Below are 21,146 nucleotides of genomic sequence, written 5' to 3' on the forward strand. Positions count from 1 at the left end.
CTGGTAGAATTTTTGGGGTCACTTAAGAAAACTATTCATGACATCTGCAAATAGTGAATTCTTCCTTTCCAATTTGTATCCCTTTGACCTCCTCTTGTCTAATTCCTCTGGCTAGGACTTTGAGTACTATATTGAATAGGTAGGGAGAGAGTGGGCAGCCTTGTCTAGTCCCTGATTTAAATAAGATTGCATCAAGTTTCTTTCCATTTATCTTGATGTTGGCTACTGGTGTGCTGTATATTGCTTTTACTATGTTTAAGTATGGGCCTTGAATTCCTGATCTTTTCAAGACTTTTATCATGAAGGGGTGTTGAATTTTGACAGATGCTTTCTCAGCATCTAATGAGATGATCACGTGGTTTTTTCTTTGTTTGTTTATATAGCAGATTACATTGATAGATTTCTGTATATTGAACCATCTCAGCATCCGTGGGATAAGTGTAATCGTGGCTTCATAGAATGAATTGAGTAGTGTTCATTCTGTTTCTATTTTGTGGAATAGTTTGGAGAGTATTGGTATTAGGTCTAGGAAGGTCTGATAGAATTCTGCACTAAACTTATCTGGTCCTGGGCCTTTTTTGATTGGGAGACTTTTAATGACTGCTTCTATTTCTTTAGCAGTTATGAGACTGTTTAGATGGTTTATCTAATCCTGAATTATCTTTGGTAATTGGTATCTGTCTAGAAAATTGTACATTTCATCCAGGTTTTCCAGTTTTGTTGAATATGAACTTTTGTAGTAGGATCTGATGATTTTTTGAATTTCCTCGATTTCTGTTGTTATGTCTCCGTTTTCATTTCTGATTTTGTTAATTTGGATACTGTCTCTGTGTCCTCTGGTTAGTCTGGCTAAGAGTTTATCTCTCTTGATGATTTTCTTAAAAAATAAACTCCTGATTTTGTTGATTCTTTGTATAGTTTCTTTTGTTTCTAGTTGGTTGATTTTAACTCTGTGTTTGATTATTTTTCCTGCGATCTACTCCTCTTGGGTGTATTTGCACCTTTTTGTTCTAGATCTTTAAGGGGTGTTGTCAAGTTGCTAGTGTATGCTCTCTCCAGTTTCTATTTGGAGGCACTCTGAATGGGAAGACTTGTTCCTTGAACACACCTTCAAGGTGACCATAGCACTAGTAAGACCAGTTTAATTTGATACCATCTGATAGTTTGAAAGAAAGGGCAAGAATTCACTGAGTAGCTAGGGTGTCAAGAAAGCTTGCCTGGAGAACTTGATGCACAAAAACATCTCTAAACTTTGACTTAAGAAACTGCTGTATGGGATGTGTACTCCAATATATATTTGCAAAAACGAGAAGCTGGAACTCTAAAAGAATCAGCATTCAGACAAAAATCCTTATCTTTTCCAGGGTTTTTAATAGGTGCATTAGTCTTTAAAATATTAGTCACACTATGAAAGGTTCATAAAATGCACCTCCTTGACAACTTCTCATGTCAATAAATAGTAGCATAAGAAAATAAAGAAAATGTTGTTTCTGAATTTACGGTGATGAATTTCATATATGTATATATGTCTCAAAAATAATATAGTGAATTTTAGAATATTCCTTAGAGTTCTATCATTTTTAGATTAGTCTTCTTTGAATAGATACAATTTTATAACCCTGGCTTGACTCCTGAATATTCATTAGAACATCAAATCTTATTTAGTCCCATGAGCTCATGAAAAGGAATGCAAATTTCCTTTGATCTATCGCTGGGTTGAGAAATGTATTCCTGATTCCAACTTAGATATAATGTTGTATCTTCTGTTTGCCCATTTACTGGTGAACTCAAGTGTCAAACACTAAAGATAAAAAAAAAAGAAGAAAAAAAGAAAAAAGAAAAAGAAAAAGGAAGTCCATACTACAGTTTCCACAATAAACATCTAGCACTGGAGAGGCACAATATGCATGAAGACGAGAATTTAGTCATCAGGATCATGTAAAAGAAAGTCATGTGTGTTAGCAAATACTTATAATTCCAGCACTGGGATCTCTGAATACACACACACACACACACACACACACACACACACACACACACACAGATAGTTACACATGCAAGCATATTCTGAACATCAACTCAGGTTTTCAAAATTGGAGTGCATTGACATTCAGAAATGAACTATCTATACAATTATACATTTTAAATTGATAACAACTACAATCTCTTAGTAGTTGTTCACCATTTAGGTGTCTGTTTCATTAACTTTTTTGAATTGTATTTTGTTTGTGAATTGACTTTGAGCTGTTCAAAAAAAATTATAATTGTTCAACATCTCAAGGAACTTCATCCTTTAGATCTATTTCAATTTTCTTTCGACTATTAAGTTTTTGGTAGCATGAAGGCTAGATTTGGCAACCTTCTGCATCTTAGAAGTTTAAAATTGAGGAAATAAAGAGCAAGCTATCAAAACAGAACCAAACAAAAATTGAAAAAAAAAAAAGCTCTAATTCAAAATTTATTCTTTCCAGCCCTTGGGATGAAGACAAATTGCAGTTAGGCGATGTAATGGAGTAATTGCAAACATATTCTCTACAAACACAGAGCACCAATGCCTTTTCCAGCAACTGCTTCATTCTAGACAGAAATACTCATATGTCTTGGTGGCATTTGTGCTTCTGATAACTGTTTGGAGGGGACTCAGGTTGGCTGACCAGGGTCTTTTTTATTATTGTTAATTTTATTTTTTTTACAGTCCAGCTGTTGCCCCCTCCCAGTGCCCCTCTGACAGTTACTAATCCCATTCCTCCTCCCCCTTGTAACATCCAAGAATATGTTCCCCACCCCACCACCAGGCCTCCCCACTCCCTGGGTCCTCAAGTCTCTCGAGGGTTAGGCACATCTTCTCTCACTGAGGCCAGACCCAGTAATCCTCTGCTGTATATGTGTTCAGGGCCTCATATCAGCTTCTGTATATTGCCTGGTTGGTGACTCAGTGTATAAAAGACCTCAGGGGTCTCAGTTAGTAGAGACTGCTAGTCTTTTTTTTTTTTTTTATTAACTTGAGTATTTCTTATATACATTTCGAGTGTTATTCCCTTTCCCGGTATCCGGGCAAACATCCCCCTCCCTCCTCCCCTTCCTTATGGGTGTTCCCCTCCCAACTCTCCCCCCATTGCCACCCTCCCCCCAACAGTCTAGTTCACTGGGGGTTCAGTCTTAGCAGGACCCAGGGCTTCCCCTTCCACTGGTGCTCTTACTAGGATATTCATTGCTACCTATGAGGTCAGAGTCCAGGGTCAGTCCATGTATAGTCTTTAGGTAGTGGCTTAGTCCCTGGAAGCTCTGGTTGCTTGGCATTGTTGTACATATGGGGTCTCGAGCCCCTTCAAGCTCTTCCAGTTCTTTCTCTGATTCCTTCAACGGGGGTCCTATTCTCAGTTCAGTGGTTTGCTGCTGGCATTCGCCTCTGTATTTGCTGTATTCTGGCTGTGTCTCTCAGGAGCGATCTACATCCGGCTCCTGTCGGTCTGCACTTCTTTGCTTCATCCATCTTGTCTAATTGGGTGGCTGTATATGTATGGGCCACATGTGGGGCAGGCTCTGAATGGGTGTTCCTTCAGCCTCTGTTTTAATCTTTGCCTCTCTCTTCCCTGCCAAGGGTATTCTTGTTCCCCTTTTAGAGAAGGAGTGAAGCATTTACATTTTGATCATCCGTCTTGAGTTTCATTTGTTCTAGGCATCTAGGGTAATTCAAGCATTTGGGCTAATAGCCACTTATCAATGAGTACATACCATGTATGTCTTTCTGTGATTGGGTTAGCTCACTCAGGATGATATTTTCCAGTTCCAACCATTTGCCTACGAATTTCATAAAGTCGTTGTTTTTGATAGCCGAGTAATATTCCATTGTGTAGATGTACCACATTTTTTGTATCCATTCCTCTGTTGAAGGGCATCTGGGTTCTTTCCAGCTTCTGGCTATTATAAATAAGGCTGAGACTGCTAGTCTTTCTTTGGCTTGTTCTCCTCCTCAGCTTACTCTAGCCTTTTCTTAAGTCAACCATAGGGTTCCCTAACTTGAGTCCAATGGTTGAGTGTAAGTATCTGCATTTGTCTCAGGCAGCTGCTTGTTGGGCCTCCCAGAAGAGAGCCATGGTAGCCTCTTGTCTGTAAGTACACCATAGGATCAGTAATAGTGTTAGGCCTTAGAGCCTCCCCTTAAGATAGATTCCAAGTCGGGCCAGTCACCAGCCCACCTTTTCCTCAGTATCTTCTCCATTTTTGTCCCTGCAGTTCTTTTAGACAAGAACCAATTCTGGGTCAGAATTTTTGAGTGTGGGATGGCAATCCCATCTTTCCACTTGATATCCTGTCTTTCAACTGGAGGAGGATTCTGTGACTGCCCTCTCCCACTATAGGGCATTTTATCTAAGGACTCTCCCTGAGAGTCTCTCATCCCCCAAGTCTCTGGTACTTTCTAAAGGGTCCCCCCCAGAAACCACCCCCATGAGGTTGGATATTTCCATTCATTCTGCTGGCCCTCAGGACTTCTCTCCTGTCTCCTCCCAATTCCCCAATACCTAATCATATTCTCCTTTTCTCCTTCCCTCTCCCAGCCAGATGCTTCCTTCACTCTGCCTTCCATAATTATTTTCTTCTACCTTCCAAGTAACATTGAACTTGGGCCCTTCTTCTTGTTAACATTCTTGAATTCTGTAAATGGTATCCTATGTTTTCTGTACTTTTTGGCCAATATTCACTGATCAGTGAATGCATACCATGGGTGTTCTTTCGTGACTGGGTTACCTCACTCAGGATGTTATTTTCTAGTTCTATCCATTTGCCTGAAAAACTCACAATGTCCTCCTTCCTCAGAGCTGAGTAGTATTTCATTATGTAAATGAACCACATTTTCTGTATCAATTTTTGTTTGAGGGACATCTGGGATGTTTCCAACTTCTAGCTATCACAGATAAGGCCACTATGAACCTAGTGGAGCACGTGTCCTTGTGGAATGGTGGGGCATCTTTTGGATATATGCCCAAGTGTGGTATAGTTGGGTCTTCAGGTAGATTTATTCCCAGTTTTCTGAGGAACCTGCGGATTGATTTTCAGAGCAGTTGTAAAAATTTGCAGTCCTACCAGCAATGGAGAAGTATTCCTCTTTCTCTACATCCTCGCCAATATGTGTTGTCACCAGAGTTTGTGATCTTAGCCATTCTGAATGGTGTAAGGTGGAATCTCAGGGGTGTTTTTTGATTTGCATTTCCTTGATGACTCAGAACTTGGGATATTTCTTTTTTTATTAACTTGAGTATTTCTTATTTACATTTCGAATGTTATTCCCTTTCCCAGTTTCCTGACACTTTGCTGAAGTTGTTCATTAGCTGTAGAAGTTTTTTGGTAGACTTTTGGGTTCACTTACATATACTATCATATCATCTGTAAATAGTGATTCCTTGATTTCTTCACCAATTCTTATCCCCTTGATCTCTATTTGTTGTCTTATTGCTCTAGCTAGAACTTCAAGTACTGTATTGAATAGATACAGAGAAATTGGGCAGCCTTGTCTTGTTCCTGATTTTAGTGGGATTTGTTTCAATTATCTCTCCATTTAATTTTGTTTTGGCTGTTGGTTTGCTGTATATTGCTTTTATTATATTTATATACAGGCCTTGAATTCTGATCTCTTCAATTCCTTTACCATGAAGGAGTGTTGTATTTCGTCAAATGCTGTTTCAGTATCTAATGAGATGATCATGTGATCTTTTTCTTTACTTTTGTTTATATAGTGGATTGCATTAATGGATTTTCATATATTGAACCAACCTTACATCCCCGGGAGGAAGCCTTCTGGATCATGGTGAATGATGGTGTTGCAGTAAAAAATAGCATGACTGCACATACTGCTCTGCTTCTCTCCCAGACTCTCTCTCTAGTTCTGGCTCTGTGGGCCATTGGAACTAGTGCAAATTTATCTCAGCGACTCTATGCTGCCGGACCCGGGTGGTCTTCGACCTGTTCAAGCATGGCACCTTGTCACCTTGGTCTCTAAAGTTAGTTCCAGCACCCATGGGACCAAATGAAACTAACCATAATTTTTCTCTAGTTAGTATCTCTCCCAGTGGCTGTCTGGTAACCACGAACTCTCTGGTTCCAGCTACCCAGTAAAATCAGGGCTCTAGAAGTCCAGCACGGGTGGCACTATCATGTCTCCCTATCATGGACTCTGCTCACACTCCCAACAACTCAGTGAAATCATGACTCAATAAACTGTAATTTATCAGAATTATATGTTAAATTCTTAATCCAAATACCTCCTCACAATGAACTCACAACCAATTGATAAGGATACAAACCGCCCACCTAGATAAGACAAATTTGCCTACAGAAATTCATCCCAACTACCTTGGCAATCCAAGACCACCCAGACCTGGGTCATCCTTCTCCACCTCCATCTTGAGTCTCCTAGCTCCTCTCTTCTGCTTCTCCCTCTCATACTAAAACCTTTGTTCCTGCCTCCCTTCCTTCTTGACCAATGACAGGCCCCATTTTATCTTGTCTTCCTTCACCTGCATAATGACATCAACCTACATGATGATTTTGATGTGTTCTTGGATACAGTTTGCCAGAATTTTATTGAGTATTTTTACATCTATATTTGTAAGAGAAATTGATCTGAAGTTCTCTTTCTTTGTTGGTTCTTTATGTAGTTTTGGTATGAGAGTAACTGTGGCTTCATAAAATGAATTAGGTAGTGTTTCTTCTGTTTCTATTTTATGGATTAGTTTGGGGAGAGTTGGTATTAGTGCTTCTTTGAAGGTCTCATAGAATTTTGCATTAAAGCCTTCTGCTCCTGGGCTTTTTTTGGTTGGGAGGTTTTTAATGATTGGACTGTTTAGATAGTTTACCTGCTCTTGATTTAACTTTGGTGCATGGCATCTGTCAAGAAAACCATTCGTTTCATCTAGATTTTCCAGTCTTGTTGAGTATGGGGTTTTGTAGTAGGATCTGATGATTTTTTAAAATTTCCCCAGTTTCTGTTGTTATGTCTCCCTTTTAATTTCTGATTTTGTTAATTTGGATACTATTTCTGTGCCCTTTGGTTAGTTTGGCTAAGGGTTTAATCTATCCTGTTGATTCTTTCAAATAATCAGCTTTTGGTTTTGTTGATTCCTTTATAGTTCTCTTTGTTTTTATTTGGTTGATTTTGACCCCAAGTTTGACTATTTCCTGTTATCACTACTCTTGGGTGTGTTTGATTCTTTTTGTTCTAGGGTTTCAGGTGTTCTGGTAAGTTGCTAGGGTAGGATCTCTCCAATTTCTTTATGAAGGCACTTAGTGCTATGAGTTTTCCTCTTAACAGTCTTTCAGTATGTCCCATAAGTTTGGGTATGCTGTGTCTTCTTTTTCATTGAATTCTAGAAAGTTTTTAATTTCTTTATTTCCTCCAAGACCAAATTAAGTAGAGAACTGTTCAGTTTCCATAAGTATGTGTGTTTTCTGTTGTTTTTGCTTTTACTAAAGTCTCACTTTAGTCCGCAGTGATCTGATAGGATACATGGGATTATTTCAATCTTTTTTGTATCTCTTGAGACTGTTTTGTGGCTGACTATAGGGTTAGTTTTGGAGAAGGTCCATGAGGTGCTGAGAAGAAGGTATATTCTTTTGTTTTAGGGTGAAATGTTTGGTAGATGTCAATTAAATCCATTTTGTTTATAACCTGTATTAGTTTTACTGTGCCTCTCTCTTTTTTTCAATGACTTATCTATTGGTGAGAGTGGGAAGTTGAAGTTTCCCACTGTTATTTTCTAGGATTCAACATGTGGTTTGAGCTGTAGTAAAGTTTCTTTTATGTGGGTGTTCTTCCTTTTGGTGCATAGATGTTCAGAATTGTGACTTTCTCTTGGTGAATTTTTCCTTTGATGAATATGAAGTGTCCTTCCCCATCTTGCTTATTAACTTTTTGTTGCAAATCTATTTTATTGGATAGTAGAATGGCAATTTCCACTTGTTTCTTGGGACCATTTGCTTGGAAGACTTTTTTCCAACCTTTCAGTCTGAGGTACTTTTTGTCTTTGCCATTGAGGTGTGTTTCTTGTATGCAGCAAATTGCTGGATTCTGCTTATGTATCCAGTCTGTTAGCTTATGTCTTTTAATTGGGGTTTTGAGTCCTTTGATATTAAGAGACATTAAAGACAGATGATCATTAGTTCCTACTATGTGTTGTAGATCACATTATGTTTATGTGATTATCTCCTTTTGGTTGTGATGTGACATGATTAATTTCTTGTTTTATTATTTGATGTAGATGCCCTCCTTGTGTTGGAGTTTTTCTTCTAGAAATCTCTATAGAGCTAGATTGGTAGATAGATATTGTTTAAATTTGGTTTTGTTATGGAATATTTTGGTTTCTCCATCTATGATGTTTGAGAGTTTTGCTGGATATAGTAGCCTGACCTGGCATCTGTATTCTTTGAAAGTCTGCATGACCTCTGTCCAGGATCTTCTTTTTTTTTTTTTTTTAATTTCTTTTTTTTTTTATTAACTTGAGTATTTCTTATATACATTTCGAGTGTTATTCCCTTTCCCGGTTTCCGGGCAAACATCCCCCTCCCCCCTCCCCTTCCTTATGGGTGTTCCCCTCCCAACCCTCCCCCCATTGCCGCCCTCCCCCCATAGACTAGTTCACTGGGGGTTCAGTCTTAGCAGGACCCAGGGCGTCCCATTCCACTGGTGCTCTTACTAGGATATTCATTGCTACCTATGGGGTCAGAGTCCAGGGTCAGTCCATGTATAGTCTTTAGGTAGTGGCTTAGTCCCTGGAAGCTCTGGTTGCTTGGCATTGTTGTACTTTTGGGGTCTCGAGCCCCTTCAAGCTCTTCCAGTTCTTTCTCTGATTCCTTCAATAGGGGACCTATTCTCAGTTCAGTGGTTTGCTGCTGGCATTTGCCTCTGTATTTGCTGTATTCTGGCTGTGTCTCTCAGGAGCGATCTACATCCGGCTCCTGTTGGTCTGCACTTCTTTGCTTCATCCATCTTGTCTAATTGGATGGCTGTATATGTATGGGCCACATGTGGGGCAGGCTCTGAATGGGTGTTCCTTCAGTCTCTGTTTTAATCTTTGCCTCTCCCTTCCCTGCCAAGGGTATTCTTTTTCCTCATTTAAAGAAGGAGTGAAGCATTCACATTTTGATCATCCGTCTTGAGTTTCGTTTGTTCTAGGGATCTAGGGTAATTCAAGCATTTGGGCTAATAGCCACTTATCAATGAGTGCATACCATGTATGTCTTTCTGTGAGTGGGTTAGCTCACTCAGGATGATATTTTCCAGTTCCAACCATTTGCCTACGAATTTCATAAAGCCGTTGTTTTTGATAGCTGAGTAATATTCCATTGTGTAGATGTACCACATTTTCTGTATCCATTCCTCTGTTGAAGGGCATCTGGGTTCTTTCCAGTTTCTGGCTATTATAAATAAGGCTGCGATGAACATAGTGGAGCACGTGTCTCTTTTATATGTTGAGGCATCTTTTGGGTATATGCCCAAGAGAGGTATAGCTGGATCCTCAGGCAGTTCAATGTCCAATTTTCTGAGGAACCTCCAGACTGATTTCCAGAATGGTTTTACCAGTCTGCAATCCCACCAACAATGGAGGAGTGTTCCTCTTTCTCCACATCCTCGCCAGCATCTGCTGTCACCTGAGTTTTTGATCTTAGCCATTCTCACTGGTGTGAGGTGAAATCTCAGGGTTGTTTTGATTTGCATTTCCCTTATGACTAAAGATGTTGAACATTTCTTTAGGTGTTTCTCAGCCATTCGGCATTCCTCAGCTGTGAATTCTTTGTTTAGCTCTGAACCCCATTTTTTTTTGACCTTTTAAATGGTTTGTATTTTTTTTTATTTATTTATTTTTTATTATCTTGAGTATTTCTTATATACATTTCAAGTGTTATTCCCTTTCCCGGTTTCCGGACAGACATCACCCTCCCCCCTCCCCTTCCTTGTGGGTGTTCCCCTCCCAAAACTCCCCCCATTGCCACCCTCCCCGCACAGTCTAGTTCACTGGGGGTTCAGTCTTAGCAGGACCCAGGGCTTCCCCTTCCACTGGTGCTCTTACTAGGATATTCATTGCTACCTATGGGGACAGAGTCCAGGGTCAGTCCATGTATAGTCTTTAGGTAGTGGCTTAGTCCCTGGAAGCTCTGGTTGCTTGACATTGTTGTACTTTTGGGGTCTCGAGCACCTTCAAGCTCTTCCAGTTCTTTCTCTGATTCCTTCAACGGGGGACCTATTCTCAGTTCAGTGGTTTGCTGCTGGCATTCGCCTCTATATTTGCTGTATTCTGGCTGTGTCTCTCAGGAGCGATCTACATCCGGCTCCTGTCGGTCTGCACTTCTTTGCTTCATCCATCTTGTCTAATTGGGTGGCTGTATATGTATGGGCCACCTGTGGGGCAGGCTCTGAATGGGTGTTCCTTCAGTCTCTGTTTTAATCTTTGCCTCTCCCTTCCCTGCCAAGGGTATTCTTTTTCCTCATTTAAAGAAGGAGTGAAGCATTCACATTTTGATCATCCGTCTTGAGTTTCCTTTGTTCTAGGGATCTAGGGTAATTCAAGCATTTGGGCTAATAGCCACTTATCAATGAGTGCATACCATGTATGTCTTTCTGTGATTGGGTTAGCTCACTCAGGATGATATTTTCCAGTTCCAACCATTTGCCTACGAATTTCATAAAGCCGTTGTTTTTGATAGCTGAGTAATATTCCATTGTGTAGATGTACCACATTTTCTGTATCCATTCCTCTGTTGAAGGGCATCTGGGTTCTTTCCAGTTTCTGGCTATTATAAATAAGGCTGCGATGAACATAGTGGAGCACGTGTCTCTTTTATATGTTGAGGCATCTTTTGGGTATATGCCCAAGAGAGGTATGGCTGGATCCTCAGGCAGTTCAATGTCCAATTTTCTGAGGAACCTCCAGACTGATTTCCAGAATGGTTTTACCAGTCTGCAATCCCACCAACAATGGAGGAGTGTTCCTCTTTCTCCACATCCTCGCCAGCATCTGCTGTCACCTGAGTTTTTGATCTTAGCCATTCTCACTGGTGTGAGGTGAAATCTCAGGGTTGTTTTGATTTGCACAGGATCTTCTTGATTTTAGGGTCTCTGTTGAGAAATCTGGTATAATTCTAATAGGTCTGCCTTTATATGTTACGTGTCCTTTTCCCCTTACAGCTTTTACTGTTCATTCTTTGTGCTTTGCATTTAGTGTTTTGATCATTATGTAATGGGAGGATTTTCTTTTCTGTTCCAATCTATTTGGTGTTCTGTAGGCTTCTTGTACATTTATGGTCATCTTTTTCTTTGGGTTTTGGGAAGTTTCCTTCTATGGTTTTGCCAAAGACATTTTCTGCTCCTTTGAGCTGAGAATCTTCACTTTCTTCCATTCCTATTATTCTTAGGTTTGGTCTTTTCATCGTGTCATTGTTTTCCTGAATGTTTTAGGTTAGGAGTTTTGTTTTTATGCTTCATATTTTCTTTGACCGTTGTGTCAATATTTTCTAAGGTATCTTCTATACCTGAGAGTCTCTCTTGTACTTCTTATACTCTGTTGCTGATGTTTGCATCTGTTGCTCCTGACATCTTTCCTGGGTTTTCCATTTTCAGGGTTGTCTCTCTTTGTGATTACTTTATTGTTTCTACTTTCATTTTTAGGTCTTGGACTGCTTTATTCAATTCCTTCACTTGTTTGACTGTGTTTTCTTGTATTTCTTTGTAGGATTTATTTGTTTCCTCTTCAAAGGCTTCTACCTTTTTATCTGTGTTTTCCTGTATTTCTTTAAGTGAGTTATTTATATCCTCCTTAAAGTAATCTATTATCTTCATGAGATAAGATTTTAGGTCAGCATTGTAGTTTTTAGGTGTGTTGATGTATGCTGTGGTGAGAAAACTGTTTTCTGATAATGCCGAAGTATATTGGCTTCTGTTGTTTATGGTCTTGTGCTTGCATCTCTCCATCTGATTATCTTATATTAACTGGTCTGCGTGTTTCTGTCTGGAGCCTGCCTCCTGTTTTCCTGGTTTGCTGCAGGTCTCTTGTGAGACCTGTAACCCTTATTGTAGGAGATCTCTTGGGAGGCTTTCAGACTGTGGGGACTTCAGAGTGGCAGGCACACTGATGATCTGCCTGGCAGGGGTCTTTTAATAAATGAGTTTGGTATTTTAAACCATGATTCCTTTTCTTAAACTTTTGCTTGGAAAATAGTATGACCTAGTATTCCACAATTCATGGTAAGAAAAAATAAAACATAGAGATTTCAAGTTAGAAGACAAGTGTCAATATTTGTGAAGCTTCTTATATTGTGAACTAATTTTGTTTTCTTAAAAAAGCTGGCTTCTTATTTTATAGTACAGCATACCCCTCATTCTTCTTCCAACCTACCCTCCCCAATTCCACCAATATCATTAGTCCTTATCCTTTCTCTAATTTTGAAATCTAGGTATTTTATTTAAATTCTGTCTTCTCTTTGATTTTACTTATTCTCTTTGCATTCTAAAAGCATCAATTGCCACCCACTGAAATTAATTCTTTTTTCCTAGAAAAAATGATTTATGTGAGTGTGGGATGTCTGCATATGTAGCCACATATGTTCACATACATGTTCAGATAGAAATGTCAAGTGTCCTCGTCTATCGTTCTCTACTTTCTTCAATTCATACAAGGACTGTCACAGAATCTGGAGTCCACCATGTATTGGATAGTCTGATGGCCAGTTAACACAGCAATCCTTCTGTCTCCACCTCTCATCCAAGCACTGAGGTTATAGACACACACACAGACACAGCAGGTTTTCCATATGGGCACTAGGAACCTGAACTAGGTCTTTGCATTCATGTAGAAGCACTCTTACCACTGAGCCATCACCCCAACCGTGATTTCTGTGACTATATTCAGGACCAGTTTCCTGCTAAGACATGACCACCTGCAGTTTTTGCTGTCTCTTGAAAATCATTTAATTTTTATGCAAGCACCAAAAAGCAAATTTACCAAGTACTTCAAACATGTCTTGACTTTTCTTTATGGCATCCCAAATTCTGTTAATCACAGAACTATGTCTTCAGATCATTTTGTTTTTCAAAACAACTTAGCTGTTCTTTAGTTTTCCCTAGTTCCTAAGTCAATCAAGGTATTGCTTCTCTGTATTCTCTCTTTTGAGCTTTGGTACACTTGTTTCGGACAATCATTATTTCACTGTTGGAGAGTGGAATACAATCTAGATTGTGCCCTGCCTCTTGTGCCTTCTCCCTCTGAAATTTACATTTTATAGGTATGAAGATCAATTGTCCTTAAGTATAGCTTCAATTATACTAATTCCCAAACACCTTAAAGGCTTACCAATTTGTGTTTAGAAAACTGAGTATCTTTATTATGGCATCAAAATGTACCCAAATATTGATGCCCTAGTGTAAGGGGATATGCTAGAGTGGTAGGGTGGGAGAGTGAGTGTGGGTAAGTGAGCACCCTCACACAGGCAAAGGGAAGGAGGGTGAGTGGATGTGGGATGGGGAGTTGATGGAAAGGTAACTGAGAAGTGGGATATCGTTTGAGATGTAAAGAAATGGAATCATTAATAAAAGAGAGAGAATAAAATAAACAGCAGTGTGCTGCTTGGGATCAAACCCAGGTAGAGTTAGTGTTCATCCCTGGAAATGCTGGAAAGATTGGAATAAGATCCGGAGTTTAGTCTGTTGCAGTGTGTACCAGTGTAGGGATCTCAATTCTATTAGTGGTAGGATAGTTATGACAGACAGTAGCTTTAGAGAGAACTGGGTAACAAGCTGGCAGATATGTCTTGTACTGGACAGAATTTTTCTGTATCCATTTCATTTATTTTGAAATGAAAACTGGTTTATGACCCTTGGAATAGGCCTCAAATACAAAACTACATTGTCAGCTGTGTTTTCAAGAAAAACTCCAACCACAAAGATGATGTTTCTGGAAAAAAAGGCACCTTCAGATGCAGACATGCCATTCTAAGTTGTACACCCCAACCAATATGCATCATTTTATTTTTCAGTTGCTATGATCAAGAAATCACACAGTAGCTCTAACAAGAGCAATCCATCTTCTAGGCTCTGGTTGTAGAGACTTCTATATTTCCGGTATCTCTTGGGGGGGGGAGGGGTGATCTCTAGCATATCAATATTATCTCTAAGATAAAGATCATTATCTCTAGGAAGGGCAGACTAAACATTATTGCTTTCCTGATTTCAGAATGTCACACAATAAACTACTATCATGACAGCAAATTCTAAATCAGATGCATTTACATTGGTTCCCATGATAATACCTTAGACTGAGGGATCTCTGACTGAGATGTGGAACTCTGTAGTCAATGGGGGTATGGGGAGAGTCATAGTTACCCACAAACAAGCTGTCTCCAGTGTGGGTCAAGTGTGTACAAGGTCTTCACCTCCATCCTTTCTCTGTCAAGCTGTTTGTATACAACATATGGTTATGGAAGGAACTGAAACTATATGGAGAGAGAAAAGTAAAAACACATAAGGCAAAAGCTCTCCAGAAGAAGGTAAATTAGGAAAACCACTCATAAACTTTAGAGTCTAGGGCCAATGTTTTCCAAATAACCGTACTGCATGCAAGAGTTTCAGTCCTCTTCACTCCTTAACAGTTGCTGCTAGCTTCTTTCTTACCCACTTGGAAACCTTACTTCTGGCCTACACAGCTGCAGCTGTGACCACAGGCTCCTTCTTTTTCTCATTATGTTGCCCACCTATTTGTAACAATATCCTTTATTGTTTCCCTAACCACAAACAGCACTGTGGGAAAAAGAAATTCTTGCCTTCTTATTTATTTCAATATGACAGATGAAAATAAGAGAGGGGTGGGGTGGGGTGCAAACAGGAAAGAACCAGCCCTCTTTTTTAGCCTCCACTCTTTGATGCTACTATTTCAAAGTACATTTGTACCCCTCTTGGTTTTGTTTTGTCGTATAATGGGACTACTGAACTTCCACATGATTTGTAATGTGTCGGGAAGAACAAATTTATTTGTGTTTTATTTTAAATCATTATGGGAGTTCAAAGTAATATACATACATACATATATATATATATACATACACACACACACATATGTGTGTGTGTGTGTGTGTGTGTGTGTGTGTGTGTGTGTATAATTGCTCGTAGACTTAGGCTATTGATTTAAACATCTGGCACGTTCCTACCTGACTCATTTTTCTTCTGGAATCCCTGCTTGTTTTCATTAAAAAATATTATGAAGAAAAATGCTTCTGAGCTTCTATGTGCCTTTAAGAAATATATTGTCTGTTTGTCCATTGACATATTCACTTGTTAAACAATCAGCCTAACAACTCCAGTTCTTGAATATTAGTGAATTTGTTTTTCCTTTCAAGAAATGTTTTTAAGACAATCTTAATGAGAAGCGAAATAAAACTATAAGAAGGTTCATGGGAAATCAGTTCAAACGGACTCTAACAGGCAAGAATCTTAGACTAAGGCAGAGTCAACCTCTTTGGAGTTCAGTGGGCAATTTCCCTGTGCTGCCACTCATCCTGTTGCCATGACTCCCAGATGTTTTTTCCCCTCCCATTTCTCTAGACACACTCATGTTAAAGCATTATGTACTCCCCTTTGCTCTCTGTCTCTGTATGTTTTTCTTCTACTTTTCTAAAAAGTTCTAAAGAGGCCTGGTATAATCCAGTTCAATTGCTAATTTTTATTATTTTGGTTTGGTAGGATTTAGATGTCACTGGGTGCTCAAATCTCTTACTCTGTTTGGCTACATATATGTATAAATTATAAGGGTCTTGTGTAAATACATGACATATGCATCCCCCTCCCAGTACTTAGCACAATATTTGGTGCAATCTGTCCTTAATATGTCATTTAGCATACATTTGTGAACGCTTATCACCCTAGTCCATACTTACTGAAAAATGTGTTCAAAAGTTTAGTTGACCATTCCCCATGCTGATTTAATTTTCATTGCTAAATTTAGGCTATGCACCTAGAGTACCCCATCTCTGACATGGTATTTCTGAAGCTCATTTCTCCTAGCAAGTTGAGGTACGCCTTTTCCAGTAAATGCCACTGGTCTATCCCACCTATTATCTTCATTTCCTTCCTGCTGCCTCTTTTCTCTATCTCTTTTTGAGGGTAGCACAGAGAGGCAAAGCTTTGATACCAATGTCCTAGCATGTACTACTATTAATACATAAGTAGTTTGCCTAATAAAGAAATAGAATCTGAAATCTGCATGTGGTTGTTTCTCACACTAGATTTGAGTTTTACTAGTGTGGTAGCTAGTGTTGGTTTTATACCCTGAAAGTGGGATGTGTCAGTATATTACACTTGATAATTATTTAGTTTCTGAGCCAGGAACAAATTAAGAAAAGGTTTTTGTTTATGTGTGTGAGAATCTAGGATTGTTCAACACAGCCTTGATTTAGGTTCTAATTATCAATTTGGGCTTAGTGACGCATTAGGAAGTCAGAGGAGGAGGATCCTGATCTTGATGTCAGCTTCAGCCACATGGGGCTGAGCATCTGGGAAGGAAAGAAAGAAAAGACATAGCACATGGGGCCAGAGGTAACAACAGCATCACAAGAAGGCCTTTGTTTGTGGTTCTTATGGGTTTCTATATACTAAGCCATAAAAAATACTGCCCACGAAGAAAGATTCAGTCAGATTATACAGATAGTAAATTGTCAACTACTACAGTTGGACGCATATGACAGAGTTACACCTACAAACCCCTGTGGAAGGTTAATGACTTCCATGAAAATGATTACAAATGGAGAAGTCAATACAAACACACACACACACACACACACACACACACACACACACACACACACACAGAGACACACACACATATAAAGCACTTCATTCTGAATGCTGCAGTGATCTATCTAAGGCAAAGGAAATTGTTCTGTCAGGAAACTTGTCTTAAAATGCATACAGATATGATAAAGTCCTATTTTTCATGCTAGATATTGCTGAAAATTTGGCCATGTATCCGGAGAACCATAAAAAAAATCCCCCACATTGTAAGTTTTCAGAATCCCTTGAGAATCGCATTACCTTTGTTAAAAATTAAAAGGAAAAAAATAAAAGCCACTACTTCTTGTACATTCAGGAACTGATAGTCGTTATCTTTGAAGGGAAGAAAATGAAAACAGGCCAAGTCATACATCTACATTCCAGACTGTTTACTCTCTTATCAAATTAAATGAAACGAGAGCCCTGGCTGGCTCACTGACAGTTCCTAGCCAACCATCATTTTTTCATTCTGAATTTCACCAAGGTCTTAGAATTCTTAAGATAAGCTTCAGAGAATCAACTGTAAACCCGGGAGAGAAAAAAGAAAACAACTTTGGTATTTTTAAGATACCTATCCTTCCTCGCAAGACAGGGTTTTCGACAATGTTGGAGGAGAGGAAAGGTGTGGGGACCAAGGCATCATGACAAGATGACAGTTGACAAACTACAAATCCTTCTCCATTAAGTCTCCATGTAATAAAACAGAGCAGGTGGGTGTTATGTAAATTACCTATAAAAGATTCTGATACTGAGAGCCTGGGCCTTTTGGAGTCTGGGTTTTGATTTCAACCTATCCTAGCTCTGTAGCCACTTCTCCCTTTTCAGGAGTCTCTTTTTCTTCTTTGATGAACCATCTTGACTTCCTTCACTGTTCATGTGTCCCTGTTTTGATTCTTTGTTCCAGGACATAGGAACTTGGAAATCTCAGTGGGTGATCTCAGGATTCAGCTTCACAACTTCTGACATCCATTCTATCCAGGTATAGTGTTAGCCGGGAGAAGGAGTAGGTAAGAAGCATTACGGGAGAGGACTTACTTATATTTCACACTTTCTAAAGGAACGAATACTTTTCTCATTTTTCTGTCTATAAATATTTTCTTCAGTCTTTCACAATCACAAAGCAGAATAAACCCTACCCATTCCACTGTCACTTAACACAGGATTTCTGTTGAGGTCTCCCCTTTATAGCCGAGAGACAATGGGTGACACATAATCTTCACAATGTTTGGAATCCTGCATTGTCTTCTAATGCTTTCTTCTTTATTCCTCTAAATCCTACCAGTGCAGGGTTATACCTCTACTCTTACTGGTGGGTGAATGTTTTAAGATGCCCAGTGACTGTCTGAAACTTATAATAATATTACTGAACCCTATATACATTGTGATTTTCCAAAGTATTCATACCTATGATGGATTTAATTTATAAATTAAACCAGGTAAAGCATTAAAAATACTCATAGAACAGAATGATTACAGCTCGTGATGTAATAAAAGCTATGTGCACATAGTGCTTGTGAGAATATATTACTCTGAGAGTACAGGCTTCTTGCTGTTCATACATTTGCTTTACCCTATGCTCTGTGTGACTGCAACATGGTACCAGAATGAGGTTATTAGTCCATCTATCCACGTTCTGTGTTTGGATGTTTATGGATGCAACTTCTATTGAACATCTTGCAGAATACTCTAGATTATTATAGTTGAAATCTTGGTTAGGATTATATCATGTCATTGTGTCTTCTTCTTCCTCCCTTTTCCTCCTTCTTTCTCCTTCTTCCTCAACTCTGTACATGAGGCTGGCCTCGAACTCATAGCAATGCACCTCCCTATGCCCCTAAGTGCTAGAGTCAAAGGCACATGCCACCATTGCCAGTCAAAAGAAGTCTTCTGAATCAACACTTAGCATCACTGGAAATGCAGCAGTGTGAGCATTATCAGCAGATTCAGCATTTTTGGCTATTTCTATCTGTCAGCTCAAGCTCATAAGGAATGTCTTCTTTCAGGAAAGGGCTTGAGATTGTTTGTTCCAGGACTTTCTTAACAAAGGTTTTTTTATATACACAATGCATGCTGCCACAACTTGTGACCAATAGATCATGCTTTCTCATTCACCCAGAAGTTCAATGCTTTTCTTCAGTCTCAGTTACACACTTAGAGCCATGGGCACACTTTCAGATGTACAGTCAATGGCTTTGCCGGGCCACTCTCTACTGTGGATGGTAAGAAATGAAGTCGCAGGTCAGCGGTCTGCTAATGCCACCACTAATGCTAATGTTGATCACCTTAGTTGAGATGGGAAGGTCCACCCACAGTGGCACCATTCCCTAGGTAGGAGATTCTGAGTTATTTAAGAGAGAAAAGGTGAGTTAAGTACTGGCCTGCAAACATTAACAAACTGATTTCTGCTCTTTACTATAACTTGAATAACTACTTCAAGTTACTATCGCTTTGGCTTCCCCATCACACTGGGCTATGGAGTAGTCTGAATAATAATTTCCTCTATAGGCTCTTGTATTTTAACACTTTGGTTCCCAGCTAGCAGGGTTATTTGGGGGAAATTTAGAAAGTTTGGCTCTTTGCTCTCTCTGGTTCCTGCTCAAGTCTTAGGATGTGAGTTCTCAGCTCCCTGCTCCTGCAACAATGCCTGAGGCCAATTGTCATGCTGTTCCTTGACATTTTGAATTCTAAACCCTTGGAACTGTAATCTCTCTCTCTCTCTCTCTCTCTCTCTCTCTCTCTCTCTCTCTCTCTCTCCTTGCAGGTTGCCTTGATTATAGGGTTTTATCACAGCACAGAAACTAGCTAATACAGACTATAACCTGGAACTAAGAGCCAAATAAACCCCCTTTCCTTTGTTTTCTTTTGCAATTTTTATTAGTTCATAGAGAATTTGGTATAATGTGTTTGATCATATTCATATATACACCCCTCAACCCTCACACTATCTTCACTCAGATCCCCAATCATCTGTCTACCCACTCAAATTTGTGTCATTTTTCTTTCTTTAAAAAACGCCTGGGGCTGGGGATTTAGCTCAGTGGTAGAGCGCTTACCTAGGAAGCGCAAGGCCCTGGGTTCGGTCCCCAGCTCCGAAAAAAAGAACCAAAAAAAAAAAAAAGCCATCTTTAACAGTTTGTTTTGGTTTTAGAAATGTGATCTTCCACTGGAGCATAGTGTGTCTACCAATGGGCACACCGTTATCAGTGAGTTTTCCTTTCCCAATTGCCAATAGTTGGGGATGTGATATTGTGGCTCAATTTTATTGGCATTTTATTTATTTACATTTCAAATATTATCCCTCTTCCCAATTTTCCCTTCGAAAATCCCCTATCCCACCCCTCCTCCTGCTTCTATAAGGGTGCTCCCCACCTAACCAACCACTCCTACCTTACCGCCCCTACATTTCCCTACACTGGGGCATGGAGCCTTCACAGGACCTCTCCTTCCATTGATGCCAGATAAGGCCTGCTACATATGCAGCTGTAGCCATGGGTCCCTCTTTGGTTGGTGGTTTAATCCCTGGGAGCTCTGGGGGGTCTGGTTGGTTGATATTGTTGTTCTTCTTATTCAACCCTTCTTCCTTTTTTTTTTTTTTTTTTTTTTGGAGTTGTTGAAGACCGAACCCAGGACCTTGCACTTGCTAGGCAAGTGCTCTACCACTGAGCTAAATCGCCAACCTGTCCACCCTTCTTCCTTAAGCTACTTTTGTACTCACATTTTACCAAAACAGGAAATGAACCTAAGATAACAAAATTACACAACAGGGTGGGAAGATGGCTCACAAGTTAAGAGTACATACTGCTCTCGTAGAAGAATGTTCAGATCCCAGCACACAAGTCAGATGTCATACATCTACCTATAGAGTCAGAATCACGCTGATCTCAGTTCAAGCCAACCCAGAGTTTCTGGAAGGGCCAAGGATACACAGAGATATACAAAACAAAATGAGAATAAAACCCAAAGAAAACGAAAATCTTAAATATTAACAGACATTTCTTTTTCCCTTTTCACAGTTACATCTATAAAAGATTCATCCTCATACTGCCCTCTGAAAGACCCATCAAGCAGCTGAAAGAGTCAGATGCAGATATTTGCACCCAACCAATGAACAGAAGCTGCTGACCTCTCTGGTTGAATTAGGGGAAAGCTGGAGGAAGCTGACGAGGAGCTGACAAGCAACCTTTTAGGAGGACCAGCAGTCTCAATTAACCTGGACTCGCGAGATCTCTCAGACACCATATCACCAACCAGGCAGCATACATGAGTTTATATAAGGCCTCCAACACATATCCAGCAGAGAACTCCTGGGTCTGGATTGAATCAGAGAAGATGCACCTAA

The 21,146-nt window shown here is 39.6% G+C and overlaps 1 long non-coding RNA gene across 2 annotated transcripts in view; it reads left to right on the forward strand.

The window, feature by feature from the left end:
• The window catches only part of LOC102552402 (uncharacterized), a 41,226-nt gene extending 20,283 nt beyond the window's left edge, over positions 1-20,943 (forward strand). Inside the window, exons 1-3 of one of the 2 annotated variants that reach the window (XR_015645228.1) lie at positions 17,292-17,517; positions 17,712-17,786; positions 20,821-20,943. This is a non-coding gene — a long non-coding RNA (uncharacterized LOC102552402). Of the gene's footprint in view, positions 1-17,291; positions 17,518-17,711; positions 17,787-20,820 lie in introns of those variants that run through there. The other variant, XR_015645229.1, reaches the window with a different exon arrangement.
• Positions 20,944-21,146: the final 203 nt, after the last annotated feature.

This window comes from Rattus norvegicus, chromosome 20 (genome assembly GCF_021556685.1).
Source record: "Rattus norvegicus strain SHRSP/BbbUtx chromosome 20, alternate assembly SHRSP_T2T, whole genome shotgun sequence".
NCBI lineage: Eukaryota > Metazoa > Chordata > Mammalia > Rodentia > Muridae > Rattus > Rattus norvegicus.